Below are 17,415 nucleotides of genomic sequence, written 5' to 3' on the forward strand. Positions count from 1 at the left end.
GAAAACATTCCATGTGGTAATTGCTAGCCTACACATCTTTTGTGATCTGTTCAAAGATTTGGATTTTGTTGTAATCAATCTGTACTTTTCACATAGACTTATAGGTATTTTTTTTACATTCAGAATACAAATCTCTTCCATTGTGTCTATCATAGGCACTTTCCCATAGTTTTTACTTCTTCTGTTATTGGCTTTCAGTGAATATAAGAGCTTAATAAAATAACTTTTGTGTGTGTCTGGGTGTTTTGCCTGCATGTATATTTTATGTATACCACATGATTGTCTGGTGATGGTTGAGGCCAGAAGAGGTTAAAGGGCCCTCTGAAACTGGAGTTACTGATGCTTGTGAGCTGCCACGTAAGTGCTGGGAATTGAACTCTGGTCTCCTGGAAGAGCACTTGGTGCTCTTAACCACTGAGCCATCTCCCCAGCACCAAGAACGTAGTATTTTCTCTAATCTTTGAGATTATAATGTAATTACACAATTTCTGCCCTCCAATGTGAGGAGGTACTTTGGACATTGACACCCTCATCAGAGGCCCAAACCAGCAGACTTACGGCTTGAATGTCCAGAAATGTAAGCCAAATAAACCTTTTTATTTCATATACTGCCTCAGATGTGCTGTGCTAATGCAAAGCTGACTAATTTAATCTCCACTCATTAGTTCTAAATTACCACTTCCTCTCCCAGGGAAGATGCAAACTCCTTGTTCTTTTTGTCACAAAGACAGCATCAGGAGGTTGTGAGCCATTGGATCTGGATTCTGGGAACTGAACTTAGGTCCTTTGGAAGAGCAGCAAGTGCTCTTAACCACTGAGCCATCTCTCCAGTCCACATAGACTGGTTTAAGTCACAGTTCGGGAGACATCCAGGACTTCCGGCTGTTCCAGGTCTTCCTTACTTCCATTTCAGAATGAAGTACGTTGGCATTGCATTTTGTTGCCTCTACCTGCATGGCTATTGACATATGATTTTTCTTCCTGTATAGGAAGATTTCCTTTGACAGCAACAAATATTTTACACAAAACCAAGAGAACTTCAAGTGTTTGAACTACCACATTATCATATACTACTGTCTCCTACTGCTTCCCAGGATACTTTGCCATAGAATTCTTGTGAATTTCCAGGATCGCCACACAGTACAGATCCAAGGTTAGATGGTCAGACAGTGGGCAGTGTCTGTTATATACCCAATTCCTCTGATACCAAGAATTTAGGACATAGCTCCTCTTGAAGACTTCACTAAAGATAGTTGTGTTTGTGATCCACATGAACAAAGCTTCTCCTGTTAATTCATGTGGCATGCCTTGTCCTGTCTCTGAAACAAGATGTTTTGTCAAAATACCAAAGACTTTACTACCCTACACTGGCATTCTATGTTGCCAAACGTAATAGGGATTTAAAAAAGAACATGAATTAGACCTGTAAGCATGGAATGTCTCAGACTTTCAGACTCATGCCAGTGTTGGTCCACGTCCACCAGCCCTCTCCACATATGTGGCTTTTATATTCCAAAATTCAGGGCTCTCAAATACAGGCTCTGGGCAGTATTTGTACCCTCAATGACTTGGGAACTAAAACTTGAAAGAATAATGGCTATGAACCTGCTGCTGCTCACCCCAGTTCACAGCTATGAATTCTTCAGTCCTGGCCCTGGGTTTGGTCCCACTTATTGGAATTGACCTTGGGCAGTGATCTTGGTTTTCTGAAGAAGAGGCAGTGCCAAGTTCTGTGAGTTGTGTCTCCAATTAAGGGTCACTGGATTTGCTTGAGGCTTGGCCTTTGGCCTCTGGGCTACTGTGATACTTGACTTTAGTCTCAGGACGTTAGCTGGCTTGCCTGAGCTATGTTGTGGTGATTTGCAGAGCCACGACACTGTGAGTTTGATTGAATCCTTCAATATTATCTCCTCCTTACTGGTTCATTGTTCTTTTTCTGGCTGTGGTGTCAGAGCTTCAGGTTCTAGGGCTTGCAATGAAGCTACGATTTGGGAACTTAACTGATGAAAAAAAATTGGATTATAGCCTTGTCCTTTAGGATGAGGAAAGTATTAAATCTTAGGTTCTAGGTTCAGGATGTGAGTTCTTGTATTTTGATTTTGAGTCTGTTACTAGACCCAAGGCTTAGTGTTCTTCCTCATTCTGAGGGAACATTGGCACAGGGTGGGAGATGGGATGTTGAATGTAAGACAATGGAGATGATTGATTCAGCAAGATGATAGCAGTCGATGGATCAATCACTATCTACTTGGTAGACCTAAGTTCCAGATTAGGGTCTGCTCTATCTGGAACTAGATGTCTTCTAGAGTTCTGATCTTTACTATGAAGTTGGTCTTCCCACACTTATGGCCTCACTTATCGGCAATACAGAATCTTTTTTTTTTTTTTTTTTTTTGACATCAGAAAAATTACAGGCATCAGAGCAGCTAAGTGTTCAACTTATTGAAGAAGTGACCAGTCCTTGGAATTCTCCTGTATTTGTTATTAAAAGGAAATCTGGAAAATAGAGAATGGTGATAGATCTAAGATCTATTAATAAGGTGATTCAGCTAATGGGCTCTTTACAGCCTGGAATTCCCTTGCCTTCTCTATTACCTAAAAGGTGGTGTATTACAGTGATTGATTTAAAAGTTTGCTCTTTTTTTTTTACACCTTTGCAAGAACAGGATGAACAAGATTTTCCTTCACAGTGCCTATTTATTATAATTCCCAGCCTGTTAAAAGATATCAGTGGAAAATTCTTCCCCAAGGAATATTAAGCAGCCCTACCTTGTGTCAATATTTTGTACAATAGCCATTGGAAATAATTCATAATAAGTTTCTAAATCTATAATTTACCATTATATGGATGACATCTTACTAGCTGATTCAGATGCAGATACCTTAGAAAAAATGTTTGAAGAAGTAAGAAATTTTGCCTTGTTGGGGATTACAAATTGTTCCTGAAAAAATATGAAGAGGAGATTCTATTAATTACCTAGGATATAAGATAGGTTTACAAAAAATTCAACCATAGAAAGTAAAAATCAGGATAGATCAATTATGAACTCCTAGTGATTTTTAAAACTTTCTGGGAGATATTAACTGGCTATGGCCCACAATTGGATTGACAACTCAAGAACTAAGTAATTTAGGGCTGTAGAGATGGTTTAGCAGTTAAGAGCACTGGCTGCTCTTCCAGAGGACCTGTGTTCAATTCCCAGCACCCACATGGCAGCTTACAACTGTCTGTAATTCTAGTTCCAGGGGATCCAATAGTCTTACACAGATGCACCAATGCAAATAAATAAATCATTTAAAAAAACTAAGTAATTTATTTCAAATCTTACAAGGTGATAAACACTTAAGTAGTCCAAGAAAATTATCAGCTGAGGCTGAGAGATAATTGGCTTTGATATAAAAGAAATTACAGGATGCTAAATATGGTGGCACACAACTTTAATCCCAGTACCAACCTGGAGGTCTGTATAGACAGGAAGTGACAAGGAAGTGTTGTGGCTGGGCTTAGAGCCAATGAGAAGGCAGAACAGGAAGGCAATAATGGTGCAGGTTAGACAGGAAGAAGCTCTCTTGGGAAGCTACAGCGAAGTGGTAAGCTAAGGTTAGTTGGTGGCTATTGCTTTGATCTCTACAGCTTATATTTCTGTATTTGGCTCTGTGTTTCTTATTTAATAAGACTGTTTAGAAATTTGTCTAGATGATAGTTCATTAAACAGCATGACCATTCAATCTAAACTAACTTGTAAATTTGACAAATGCTTTTCATTTGATCATATATAACTTGCCAAAAAGGAAACTCCCCAAAGTTAGGTTTGGGGCAGGGTTTTGCTTTTGTCTTTCCACAAGAATGAAGGCATCCAACTAAGGAATCTGAAGACCACTGGACAAATGAGACTTCTGAAGAAAAAAGATGAATCATCCAAAAAAAATGTCTCAAGAAAAAGAATAAATTGGCCTATTGGTATATCACATTTCCAACACGATAAAGTTTCATAAATCCTCCTAAATGTTTGTTTCTGCTGTTCTCTACAGACATATAGGGCAAATGGTCTTTTTGTAGTCCCAATTCAATTAAAAATTAAAGCTGGCTTTGGAGTTGGAGCATGACTCTCTCTTTCTTTAAACCCAAGCATACTTGTTAAAGGAAAATCCAAAATCTCTGTCTCATGCCAGAAGAGCCACCTGATATGGGACAGAAGAAAAACCAAAATTAAGGGACTGTTCTATTGACACTAAGCTCATAATTTTTTGGTTTTATTTTGACTCCTTAAAATGTTTTTTAAGGTATAAATACTATCTCAAAATTTAGAAAATTAATATATGTATATATTTTAAACTTTCTGTCTTGTTATTAATGGTCATAAAAAGTACTAATTCTAGAAAAAGCCTTCATCTAGCTTCCTGTATGTAATTTTGTGTTTGAGTTTCTGTTAGGTAATTAGGAATTAAATTTTTGTTCTCTGGATGTACTTAACAAATTATGGTCCTTTACCCTTTTCGAGATCTGCTGCATATGAAATTTAAAATGTTTAAATTTTCTGCAGTGAACTGTGACCATTCCTAAAACCAGTCTTTGAAGGCTCCGAAAGTAAGATGGGGCCCCACAACAATGATTCCACTTAGATTGTGGTAACCTCACTAAGCTGACAAGCACCATCCAAGAATCAGTTTTGCACTACAAACTGCTCAGGACAATTTCAAGGTGATTAGTTGAGGTGTCCAGCCTCATGCACTATTCCAGCCAGGATTTCAGATAAGCCCATCACACAGAGACTTGCAACAAAGGACACAGTTTGCTCTCTCAGGACTTGACCATTGTTTTAATTTTCTCAGGGCCCCTAGAGATGCCATTACTCCCAGACAACAGGAAGTAATTTTAGAAACACAACACTCACATTCCCAAGAGGTGGGGTGCTGGTTTTTGGTTGTTCAGTGGGTTATGGATAATTGTCATCGTTGTAGGGGGGTTGGTTACAAGTTGTTATTAGGAATGGTTAGGGAAAAAGCTGAACACAGGAGATTAGATTCAGGGATCTCATTCTGAAAAGAAAAAGGGGGATATAAAAATGATAAGATAAAATGGTAGATCATCAAATCTACTTTTAAACAAAAAAAAAAAGAAAAACAACTACTAGTCTTAAATATTTTACATTGGTATGGATTTTTGTATATTGATAAAAATTTGAGATTATTTTTGTTATACTGTATATATGTTTCTACTCTTAAGATATTTTTGTATATTGATACAAATTTAAGGTTATTTTTGTTAGAACATAGTATACATACATTTCTACTCTTGTTTAAGGTATTATACCTGTGCAGCTCATTTAAGAATTCAATGTAAATTTCTAGTCCTTGAAAGTTATCACAATTTATTTAGGATAATAAGGAATGCAGGTTAGTAGTTAGCTATCTATTACAATCAAACTTGTAGTCATGTTAGGTGTGCTTTCAAGTCCAAACAGATATATTTTAGATAGACAGGTGGTCCTCAAACACTTCAAAAATCTATAGAATATGGCATTTAAAAATTTTTAGGAACTTTGACTTTCTGGACAATGAGACATGTCTGCTCCTGGCAGCACCAATCTACTTTAGAGAAGATGATGGGCATCAAAGAAACTCCATATGGAGTTTGCTTTGTTTGTGGCAAAAGCTAGCCACTGAACAAGAAACTGCCCTTGCTCTTCAATTTCTTTTCTTTTCTTTTCTTTTCTTCTTCTTCTTCTTCTTCTTCTTCTTCTTCTTCTTCTTCTTCTTCTTCTTCTTCTTCTTCTCCTCCTCCTCCTCCTCCTCCTCCTCCTCCTCCTCCTCCTCCTCCTCCTCCTCCTTCTTTTTTTGAGACAGGATTTCTCTGTGTAGCTTTGTGCCTTTCCTGGAACAAACTCACGGAGATCCCACCTGGCTCTGCCTCCTGAGTCCTGGGATTAAAGGCGTGTGCCACCATTGTCCGGCTTTGCTTCAACTTCTGACAGTATGGTGTCCAAATTAGACAAGTAGTACACAAAAGAAAGTGACTGATGAACTTTGCCAAGACAAGGTGGGACAGTCCTTCAAAATTCCTGTTTCACAGAAAAGTCTATCAGGTATTCTAAGCCTATAGACTAAAGATGAATGCCTCAGCATTACAGAAGAACCTTGGGTGACTGATCAGACAGTCAGCTGTTTCTGTCATTTCAAAGTTTTGGAAGTTGTTTGCTCTGCAATTCCTGTTTACTCAGGTAATATTACATCCTCCTCAGGTCTCTGATGGAGTTGAAGACTAGATAGTTATAGTTTTTCTTCTTACCAAATTCAGAAAAGAAACATTAAAAAGACAAAAAGTGTCCTCAACACCTCTGGCTCCTACAATCCTTCTTCCCCCTCTTCTGTGGAATTCCCCTGGCTCTGCCTAGTGTATGACTGTGGGTCTCTGCATCTGCTCCCATCAGTTAACACCTCTCTGATGACGATTGGGCTAAACACTGATCCATGATTATAGCAGAACATTATTAGGAATAATTTCATTAACTTTTTTGGGGGGGCAGGGGGTGGGCAGTCGTGTTTGGTTCTATCCTGGGTCTTTGGGCTATCCTGCCTCTGGTTCCTAGCCATCCAGGCAGTGTCAGGCATGGCTCCCTCTAGTGGTGTAGGCCCCAAGTTGGACCAGTTATGGATTGGCCACTCCCACAAGTTGTGAGTCACCATTGCTCCAGCACATCTTGTGGGCAGGACAAAGTGTAGGTCTAAGTTTTTGTTGCTGGGTTGATGTCATAGTCCCACTGCTAGGATCCTTGCCTGTAAAGAAGGTGGCCATTTCTGGCTCTGCATCTCCCACTCCCAGTAGCTTTTGTTAGGGACACTCTCATAGATTCCAGGGAGTTTCCACTCAACTATGTTTCTATATCACCCCCCAACATGCTCCCCATTTCCAATCATCTCTCCCCAGTACTCTCTCCCTCCATTTCTCCCACATCCTGCCTAACCCCTCCTAATCCCATCCCCACCCACCCCAGGCCCACCTGCAAAATCTATTCTATTTGCCCTTTCCAGGGAGATCCATGTGCTCCTCCTTGTTACTTAGCCTCCCTGGGTCTATGGATTATAGCATGATTGTCTTTTACTTTATAGCTAATATCCACTTATAAGTGAGTACATACCATATCTGTCTTTCTGGGTCTGGGTTACCTCACTCAGGATGAGGTAATGCATCTACTTGCCTGGGAATTTCATGATGTCATTGTTTTTAACATCTGAGTAATACTTCATTGTGTAAATGTACCACACTTTCTTTATCTATTCTTTGGTTGAGGGACATCTAGGTTGTTTCCAGTTTCTGGCTATTATGAACAGAGCAGCAGTGAAAACAGTCGGGCAGGTGTCCTTGTTGTAGGATGGAGCATCCTTTGGGTTTTCCCACCTTTTTGTCCAAGAGTGTATTAGCTGAGGCTTGAGATAGATTCCCAGCTTTCTGAGGAACCGTCATATTTATTTGATTTCCATAGCCCAACTTGTCACTTTGAACAGGTGGCTGGAGACTTAGATATTTTGATTTATGATCCTAACTTTGATAGTGATATGAGCTTGGTGGACAAACTACATGTTCTTACATAATAAGGCTTCTAACACCATGCTGGTGTCCTCCCCCCATCATGTAATACAGAAGACAAAGACAGCAGAAATGAGTTTATCAAAGAGCTGTGATCAAAATCCACCAGCAGAGAGGCCAAGTTCATTTTGGGGAAACCTTTGTATAAAGGGAGGCATACAGCATAGGGGGTCAGAGGACTGGTTAGTAGTAGTTTGTTGAAAGGTGTATGTGTGGAGTTTACGCTTATGCACTCTAATTTTTTTTTTTTTTTTTTTTGGTTTTTCGAGACAGGGTTTCTCTGTGTAGCTTTGCGCCTTTCCTGGAGCTCACTTGGTAGCCCAGGCTGGCCTCGAACTCACAGAGATCCGCCTGGCTCTGCCTCCCAAGTGCTGGATTAAGCGTGCGCACCAAGCCGCAATGCACTCTAATTTTTGAGGACCCGAGACAGTGAAGTTTTAGTCTGAACTGGGTGTTGTCAGAAAGCTGAATGTCTTAACCATTGTGGAGAACTGGTAAGGAACTGAAAGAATTTAGAACTCACACTATCTAGGAAGGGATGTATTGACCATAGTGTGTTGTTCATCATGACATTTCCTGTCTGTGCTTAAACATGATTCCAGACATGATTCCTAAGTGGTCTTGATTTTGTTTAAGAGAACTCTGTCCTTGAATAATGGAGATATAGCTCAGTAGTAGAAACTTACTTAATGGGAGATGCTCTAAGTTCGACTTCCAATGCCACCAGAATAATGCTGCTGCTGACAGATGGCTCTTCATCTTTTTAACTTTATTTTGTATCATTTTTAATACATTTTATTTTCCAAGGAATCCAACTTTAAAAATTTATTGATGTAGTTCATAGCCATCCTCTATAATGCTCTGGTCAGTAGTGATAGCTCTTTTTAATTAATGATATTATTTTATCTCTGTCAGGCTCAAAGGGTCTAACAGATACATTTTGACCTGCTGCCTAAGATTACAGTTAGAAAATTGGCAAACTCAACAAAACAACAACAACAAAACCCAAACACTCCCCCCCCCAAAAAAAAAAACTGGAACAAAAATTCAGGTGCCCTTATCACACAATTTTAAAAACAACACTTACCAAACTCTTTCTTCAAATTAAACATTTTTTTTCCCTGAGTTTTGGAGCGTGTCTTACAACTGGAGTAAAGAATCACACAAACTATAAATAATATAGAAGAGATAGAAGAGATGTAAGCACCAACAACATCTATATATTTACTTCTTCATCCCCACAACATTGACAGGCTCTGGTCTCACCCCTTGACTGCTTATTATTATTTGAAATGACTCATACTGGAAAAAAAAAACTTTTGTGGTGACAATTTTCATTAAGACAGCAGAGGGCGATCTCCTCCTGAAGTATTACACAAGCTACCAGGAAATCCATCTCAAGTCGCTCACTGTGTAGCAAGAAATGTATTTTAGTAAAATCATTTTTGTGATGTCCTTCAAATTGCTGTTTTTCAAGGGAAACAAGTTTTGAAATGTAAGTAACTAGTGTGGTATTCCTGTTAATTCAGTCGCCACTGGAAACATGACTGCAGCCCTTCCAAAATAATAACAAGTTACTCATTTATGCAGAGAGAAAATTGTTGAAAAATTTAGGGAGACGCTAAACAAACTGTGATTGCCGAAAATAAGCCAGGCAAATATTGCAGGTCATGCTTTGTTGTGGAAAAAAAAATGAACATAATGTCAAGAAAATAACATGACCAATTCATTAACTCTTCCTGACATCCCATTACCCCCCTCTCTGCCTACCCAGTGATTTTAAACACAGTTTGTATTTTATCAGCTCTACCATAAGTTATGTATTTCAGAACAGTAACGCTTTCTATTTTCCTCTCCGCCTCCTTCTCCACTTCTTTTCTTCTTCTTTTGTTCCTTTGAGATATCTGTCACTCTCTAACTCAGGCTAGCCTAGAAATTACATTGTAGCCCAGGCTGGTCTTAAACTTACCATGATCCTCCTGCATAAGCCTTCCAAATGCTGGACTGCAGATGTGAACCACCATGCCTGACAGAACATTTTCCTTAAACATGACAGCCAAGAAGGAGGGGATGGATGTAGCTCAAATGGCACAATGCTTGTCCAGTGTGTAGGAAGCCCTGGGTTCAATCCCCAATAACACACCAACTAGGCATAAAGTGGCATAGTCCTGTAATTCCAGCTCTTGGGAGGTGGAGGCAAGGGGGCCAGATGTTCAAAGTCAGGCTACATAGTAGGTGTAAGCCAGCTTGGGATAGATTAGACTTTGCCTTAAAAAAAAAAAAAAAGAAAAAAGAAAAAGAAAAAGAAAAACAATACCACTACTTTTAAAAATTAAAACAATTCCTTAAGCTTATCTAATGTTGTTATTATTTCTTCATGTTTTAACCTTTCTTATTATCTTTGTTATTCAATGTATCTAGGAAAAGATGTACACTGTACTTGATTCTCATTGTCTCTGGAGCTGCACTTGATGTATTGGACTATATATATATATATACACATATATATATATATGTTTGATTGTTGTGTATTTATCATGTATGTACTTGCTGGCAGAGTCCAGAACAGGGTGTTGGAGCTTCTGGAGCTGGAGGTATAGGTGATGTGAGTCATCATGTGTGTGCTGGAAATTGCAAGTGCTCTTAACTGCTGAGCCATCTCTCCATCCTCTTTCGAATTATTTTTTTGGTCTGAGTTTTATGGATTCTTAGTCCATGAAGTCATATGTCATGTATCTCTGTTCCATGCACTTCTGGCTAACTTTAAGATCAGAAAACTGATAGAATTATGTATTATTTCCTGGCAGGGCTGCTTCCCAGGTGCTTCATTTATTTGCATGGTAACTAGTTTTTCCTTTTCTTATGACATTATCAGCTCTTGAAAATCATTACCTTTCCTTTGTGTAGTAATTTAATTCAGGGCTTACAAGGCAATGACATGGTAATCCTAGCATTTTTTCTTTTATTAACAGAGATTAGAGAGGTTTTCCTTCCCTTTTTTTACATTTGAAATAAAGTCCATATAGAAATTGTAAGCCAAATAAATGCATGATACTTTAAAGTTGAACACTACTCCTCCCCCTTCTCTGCTGCCTACCTATCTATCTATCTATCTATCTATCTATCTATCTATCTATCTATCTATCATCCATCCATCCATCTATTCTCGAGACAAGATTTCTCTGTGTAACAGTCCTGGCTGTCCTGGAACTCTCTTTGTAGACCAGGCTGGCCTCAAACTCACAGAGATCCATCTGCCTCTGCCTCCTGAGTGCTGGGATTAAAGACGTGCGTCACCACAACCTGACCTCCTTCATCTCTTTACATCTCACAAAACATGAGATGAAGACAGGCCAGATGACTGGAACTTAACCAGCATTTTAAACTAGAAAGAAATCACAGCTTGGGGCAGGTTAGAACTCTATGTGTTTGCCTCTCACATACATTTTAGTAGTGGTCAATGAAGTCTTCTTTAAAACTTTTGTATAACTTTTTTTCCTTGCTTATTTCAAGAGACTACTTCTCCCCACCCATCTTTTCTCATGTTCTTCATCTTTGTTTCCTTTTTTTCCTTTTTACTTTTATTGATTCTTTGTGGATTTCACATCATACATTTCAATCCCGCTTGTCTCCCTGTCCCTCACATCTGCCCTCTGCCCTTGCAACTTCCCCCCCCAAAAAAGACCAAATTTAATAGAAAAACCAAAAACCAAACCAAACAAAGAACCAAAACAAAAATAAAAATGGAAACAAAAACAAACAAACAAACAAACAAACAAACAACAACAACAACAAAGAAGAAGAATCTTGTCATGGAAACTGTGAGTCACACAGTTTACCCTTTAGTCCATTCATCTTTACTTGTAAGTGTTCATTTGTATGAATCATTGGTCTGGTTCAAAGCCTCTGGTTTCTGCCACACCACCGATAATGGGCTCTCACTGGGGCTCCTCTTGGATATCCTGTTGTTGTCCTGTGTCATGGAGATCCTGCTGTTTTGGATCTGTAGGTTTGTCCCCTTCACATGCTCCAACAGTTCATAGATGGGATGGATGTTGGGTGGACAACTCATAGCCCTGCTTCTGGGCCTGGGTGGTAGCTGGGCTGGTCAGGTTGCTAGCTTTCCCTCATTGTCACTGCCTGGATGAGCTCTCCAGCACAGCCCGGCTTAGCTCACCCAAAGCAGCCTACAGCAAGCATCAGGGCTGGTTTGCTGCTCTCTGGCCCTCAGACTCAGGTCCTCCTCACTCATATGGCCAGGGCCAGCTCTGCTGTTTTGCCCAGGCAAGGTGCAGAGCCCTTTCTCCTGATTGCTGTAGAGGATAAATAGGGTGGGGGTGGAGGTGGGGATAGGCAGGGGGTATAGGGAGGTGAGGGAGTGGGGGTTGGGGGATGGGGTGAGATGAGGGGATCAGCACTCCTGTTCTCACTCCCTCAGGGCTGGCTCACCTGTGTCCCCATAACAGACAGCATCAGCTCTAGTGTGCTGCCCAGATGGGAAGCAGAGACTACTTTGTCGGGCAAAATCTTAACAAAAACCCAAGTTCTACATATAAGCCATCAGTTTGAGTAAGGGATGTTTTTGTTCTAAGGAACAGCAAGAATGAGTTAAGTTCCTGCATCACATACAATCTTTGTGGTCCTCAAATAAGGTTTAGGTTTAAATAGAGGGCAAGAGGAATGCATCTCTAAGCTGTCCTAGTCAAGGTTTGTGGTCCGACTCATCACTGACTCAGTGTTATCTTTGATCTTGTTTCTCCCAAAAGGTGGTCTGAGAGGTTGTTAGAACTCTGTGAAATCTTTCCCCGGGAGACAAGAGAGCCAACATAAGTCAAATCACAATGGAAAAGACCTTTTCTGGCAGTGGTAGATGCAGAGAGACCCACAAGGAACTTCTGCAGAAATCTAGGCAAAGATAATACTGCTCTGGAAAGCACAAGGACTTGGAGGCAGGATGGATTATTTTACATGGAAATTTAAACAAATACACATGCCACTGCAAAGAAAAAATTGAATTTTATAGAACAAATCAAATGTTTTATTTTGATATTTTGTTGTGGGCAAAATGCCTAGCAGTGAGCTTATAAAGCTGATGGGAAACAAATCATTTTTTGTAAACAATTGGATTCCTTACGCATGCATGGAATGTACTTTGATCATCTTTTACCCTCTAGTGCCTCTTCATACTCCCTCTTACATTTTCCTCACTCTATTTTATTTTATTTTTTTTTCCCCTTCCTAAATTCTACACGTGAGAGGTACTTGTCCTTGTGAGCCTAGCTTGTTTTGCTTAACATGGTACTCTCTAGATTTTCATGATGGGCTGGTTCTGTAACAGGCTATGTGAATAGTGCTACAATAACATAAGTCTGCAGGTATGTCTTTAAGGCAACTTCAAGTCATTTTAAACTGATTTCTGAGACTAGGCCTCATTATGCAAATCTAAAATCTATGTGCCATTCACTGAGGCAGTTGAATGAAATTACAAGATAGGTTTTTATTCAAAGTGAAACAAGATTAATTTTAGTTAGATTGACATTCAGTTTACTTATTTTTTATTCTTCCACCTATTCATTCAATATTCAAGAATACAATGGTAGGTAACAAACACTTGGAAGAGAAGGGAAATATATAGAAATATTCATTCTTTCCATAGAACTATTACACTTTAGGGCTGTCTTCTTCTGAATGTGGAATGGGCTTTCATCTTTTTTTTGTTGGCCTTTCACAAAAGCATTTTCTGTTTGTTATCTTAAGTGCACCTCCAACTATGATGGCCAACATATCGCTGAACTGAAAGTTTTAGTTTTTCTCAAACCAAGGATTTATCGCAACTAGAAAAAGTATGAAGTGGGGCTGGAGAGATGGCTCAGAGGTTAAGAGCATTGGCTGCTCTTCCAGAGGTCCCAAGTTCAATTCTCAGCAACCATATGGTGGTTCACAACCATCTATAATGAGATCTGGTGCCCTCTTCTGGTGTGCAGACATACATACAAACAGAACACTGTATACATAATAAATAAATCTTTAAAAATTTATATAAAAAAAGTATGAAGTGGAAACTTTATAATGTGTGGCTCAGCCATGAACTCCTACCTCATGAACCAGCATTTATATATCCTCCTGGTTTTCTTCATGCTATAAAAGCCGTACAGTCAAATAAACCAATGGCTGATTGTAACGAAAACTAATCATCTCTCAATAAATACCCGTTGAATGCTTATTTTATACCAGACACAGCTCTGATGAATGTGAAAATGGATCTTAAGATTCTCACTTGTTCAGGAAGATAATTTAGAAAGCATCCAAACATAATCTATATGTCTGAACGTCACGAGAGGAAATATAATGAAAGTGGATGTCACCAATGCAAGTGTACCACTGGACCTTTTTACCTAATCTTACTAAGCCTGAAGATTTTCACCTAAGAATGAAGACACAAGACAATTATTTTAAGGATTAAGAGAGTAATGTGAATGTGATTCATAAAAAATGTTCAGTAAATTTACTTTTTCTATTGAGATAAAAATATTTCAGTGTAATAGAAGCTTACTAAGATGTGTCCATGGGCATTCAGAGGTGGGAACACTGCTTTCCTAAGTGTTTACATACTATGTTATTATGAGGCAACAAAGCCTAAAGGAATCAATAGACTAATGAAAAGCACAGTATTTACACTCCAGTAAAGCAAAGAGTTCAAATTTCAGTTGTGTCTTCTTTTGGGCGCCCTTGCCAATTTACTGACATTCTCTGTGAAGGTTTCCTCTCATACACATCGAGGTAATCGGAAGTGCCTCATACAGAGCTTGACACATGAGGATTTTCCACACAACAAGGTAAGTGTGATTATTAGCACCATGAATGTAAACAAAGCTGGTATCAGGGCCTCAAAATTTCAATCAGCGTGTTTTTTCTTTCACCTCTTGATGTATGAGACCTTGAATCACAGTGGTGTCTCCATAGCTCACATACTTTTCAGTTTCCACTTTTATTCAATGTCAGTAGCATTGAGGAGTCTTACTGTAAGCCTTTTAAGAAAGAGATGGAATAAAATCTTTGATTCTTAGCTGTTATTTGAATAAGCAGCTCCCTAAAAACAAAAACAAAAAACCAAATATCAAAAATTAAACCCTCAGTTTTTACTTTTTTCAGCTTAAAGTTGGAGGTCATTAGTTGTTATCTGCGTCCATGTTCAAATATGAAGAATGTCACATTGCCACAGTCCTGGGAGGGAGGGCCCTTGGGTTATTGTAAAGCTAGAAGGTTATGATGTATAGTTGAAGCTAATGAAGGGAGCCTTCCAGTCAGGATGTGGAGTCACTCCCTGTGGTGAGGTTGTTAAATGGCCAGGAATGAGACATGTCTATAATTAGAGAAGCATTAGGTGTTAGTGATCTCAGCGATCAGGGAGCCTGTACCCAGTGCACTAGTCAGGCTGACTATTTCCTCCATCAGTCAAAGTCAGAAGCAATGTAATGAGAGGCAGACTAGTAAATTCCACAGAGCTGAAACTATCTATTAAAAAGAGAACTCAAGTTTCTGAGGAATGGCTTTGGAAATGACACATGCTCAGAGCAAAACATGAAGATAACGCAGTGAAGCGACAGACAGAAAGGTAGGGCAAGAAAGAAAAAGAATTCCCCGAGCCACGAGGAGCAAATGAATGGAAGTAATAATGCACATTTTCTTCCTAAATATTACTCTTTTTGGAAAATAGGAGAGTCAAAACGTGCAAAAGGTCATTACACTTTTCTGGAAAATACATTTGTTAAAAGCATAGAAAAAATGTTGTCAGCAAGTCCAGCAGACTGGGGCTTCTCTTAATGCTAATCTTCCTTTTTTTTTTTTTTTTTTTTTTTTTTATAGAGGAGAGCAGCAAAGTGCAGGATTATAAGGATAATTAATATCACTAAAACATCATTAATAAAAATACATTATTTACATTAAACATTTCTATTCTGTCTTATCTGGTTCCCATTCCTTAATGAAGTAGTGAAATACTATATTTTATATTTGAGTAAATTAAGTACCGGAGAGGATTGTCTATCCTTGAATCAGTTGCTTCCAGGTCCTGTGCTTCTAATAAATACATATAATATGCCTTTCTAAGATCTTATCTATGCAGGCAGGTCCTATAGTATTGTAACAAGCACTTAGAAGCTGCTTTTACAAAATTATTTAAGAGGCTAACAGAGATGACTCAGTGGTTAAGAGTATCTGTTGACCTTCCAGAGGACCCGAGTTCAGTTCCCAGTACCTATATCATGTGACTTACAACTTCCTGTAACTCCACTTGCAGGGGAGCTGATGCTGCCTTCTTGCCCCACCAGGCATTCACACATGTGCATCCCCCCCTCCTACTTGAAATAATCTGACCACCTACCTACTTGGGTCTATAGAAAATTAAAAGCAGATTGAAAGCCTGGTGCTTCTGTCTTAATTTTGTACCTGTATTTTGGCTGAAGACACAGAGGTAAATTATTCTTAATAATTATTGTCTTCCTCAGTCACATTGAATTTCAGAACAAACCCTCCCAGGACAGACTTTCCTTTCAGGTGAGGACAAATTAAATTATCTCTGAAGGCAAGGTTGCATGCTAAGCAGTGAAAAGATCCATAATTTAAAAATTTCAGGCCAGGTGGGCCTAGACAATGATGATGGGTCAATGATAGATAGGACCACACTTTCGCCAGGACTACTTGACTACCTCTTGCCTTCTATTTAAAGCTGAACCTCATGTCAGCACCTTGAAGATGGACTTGGGTCACTAGATCTCCTTAGCCATTCTTTTCATTGTGGCCACATCCAGCAATTCCTCTTTCTGCTTTTCACCATGGCTCATTACTTTAATTGGAATATGGGGACCAGTGGGTGAGTCTAGATTATGGGGTTTACTGGAGTAGACTTTCACTCTAAAAGCTCTGGTAGCAGTGTCTTAGTTAGGGTTTCTATTGCTGTGAAGACACACCATGACCACAGCAACTCTTTCAAAGGAAAACATTTAGCTGGGGCTCACTTACAGTTTCAGAGGTTCAGTCCATTATCATCATGGTGGGGAGCATGGTGGTGTTCAGGCAGACATGGTGCTGGCTACACCTTGATCAGCAGGCAACAGGAAGTGGACTGTGACGCTGAGCAAAGCTTAAGCAAAAGAGACCTCAAAGCCCGCCTCCACAGTGACACACTTCCTTTAACAAGGCCACACCTACTTCAACAAGGCCACACCTCCCAATAGTGCCACTCCCCATGAATTTATGGGGGCCAATGACATTCAAACTCCCACAAACAAAAACATGATGCCTTGTGCTTCCTCCAGAAGGCCAGGCTGTATTCCTGTAAGTACACTTATGTATATTTGTTTGCTTATATTTGTGGAAATTAAGGAAAAATATGCTTTAAAAATGCCCTGTAAGGGTTGAGTTCACTTAGAACTAAGATATCAGGGACAGTGCAAGAACAGCTGAGGACGCAGCACCACCCCCCCCCCCCGGTTCTACCTACAGTACCTTGAGGACTCTTGTTCTGAGACCCCGACTGAAGGGGAGTCAAGATTCTTGACTTCACCACAGGAAAAACCAGTCTTGGATGCTGTGTTCATCCAAAACAGATGTGGAATTTATTAGGAAGCTATGTCAGCACAAAGAAGAGCTCAGGGAAAGAAGAAGACAGAGTGTGGTGTGAGATCCTCAAGAGAGCTAATCATGCTTAAGCTAAGTAAGCAGCAGTGTATTTGAGTTTGGTGGCCCTCAAGTGACTTCTCAGGGGGCTGACAAGGAAGGTTTTGTTTTCCAGTAAATGAGATAATAAAAGTGATTTCTGGTGTTCT

The sequence above is a fragment of the Peromyscus leucopus genome, chromosome 1 (assembly GCF_004664715.2).
Source record: "Peromyscus leucopus breed LL Stock chromosome 1, UCI_PerLeu_2.1, whole genome shotgun sequence".
NCBI lineage: Eukaryota > Metazoa > Chordata > Mammalia > Rodentia > Cricetidae > Peromyscus > Peromyscus leucopus.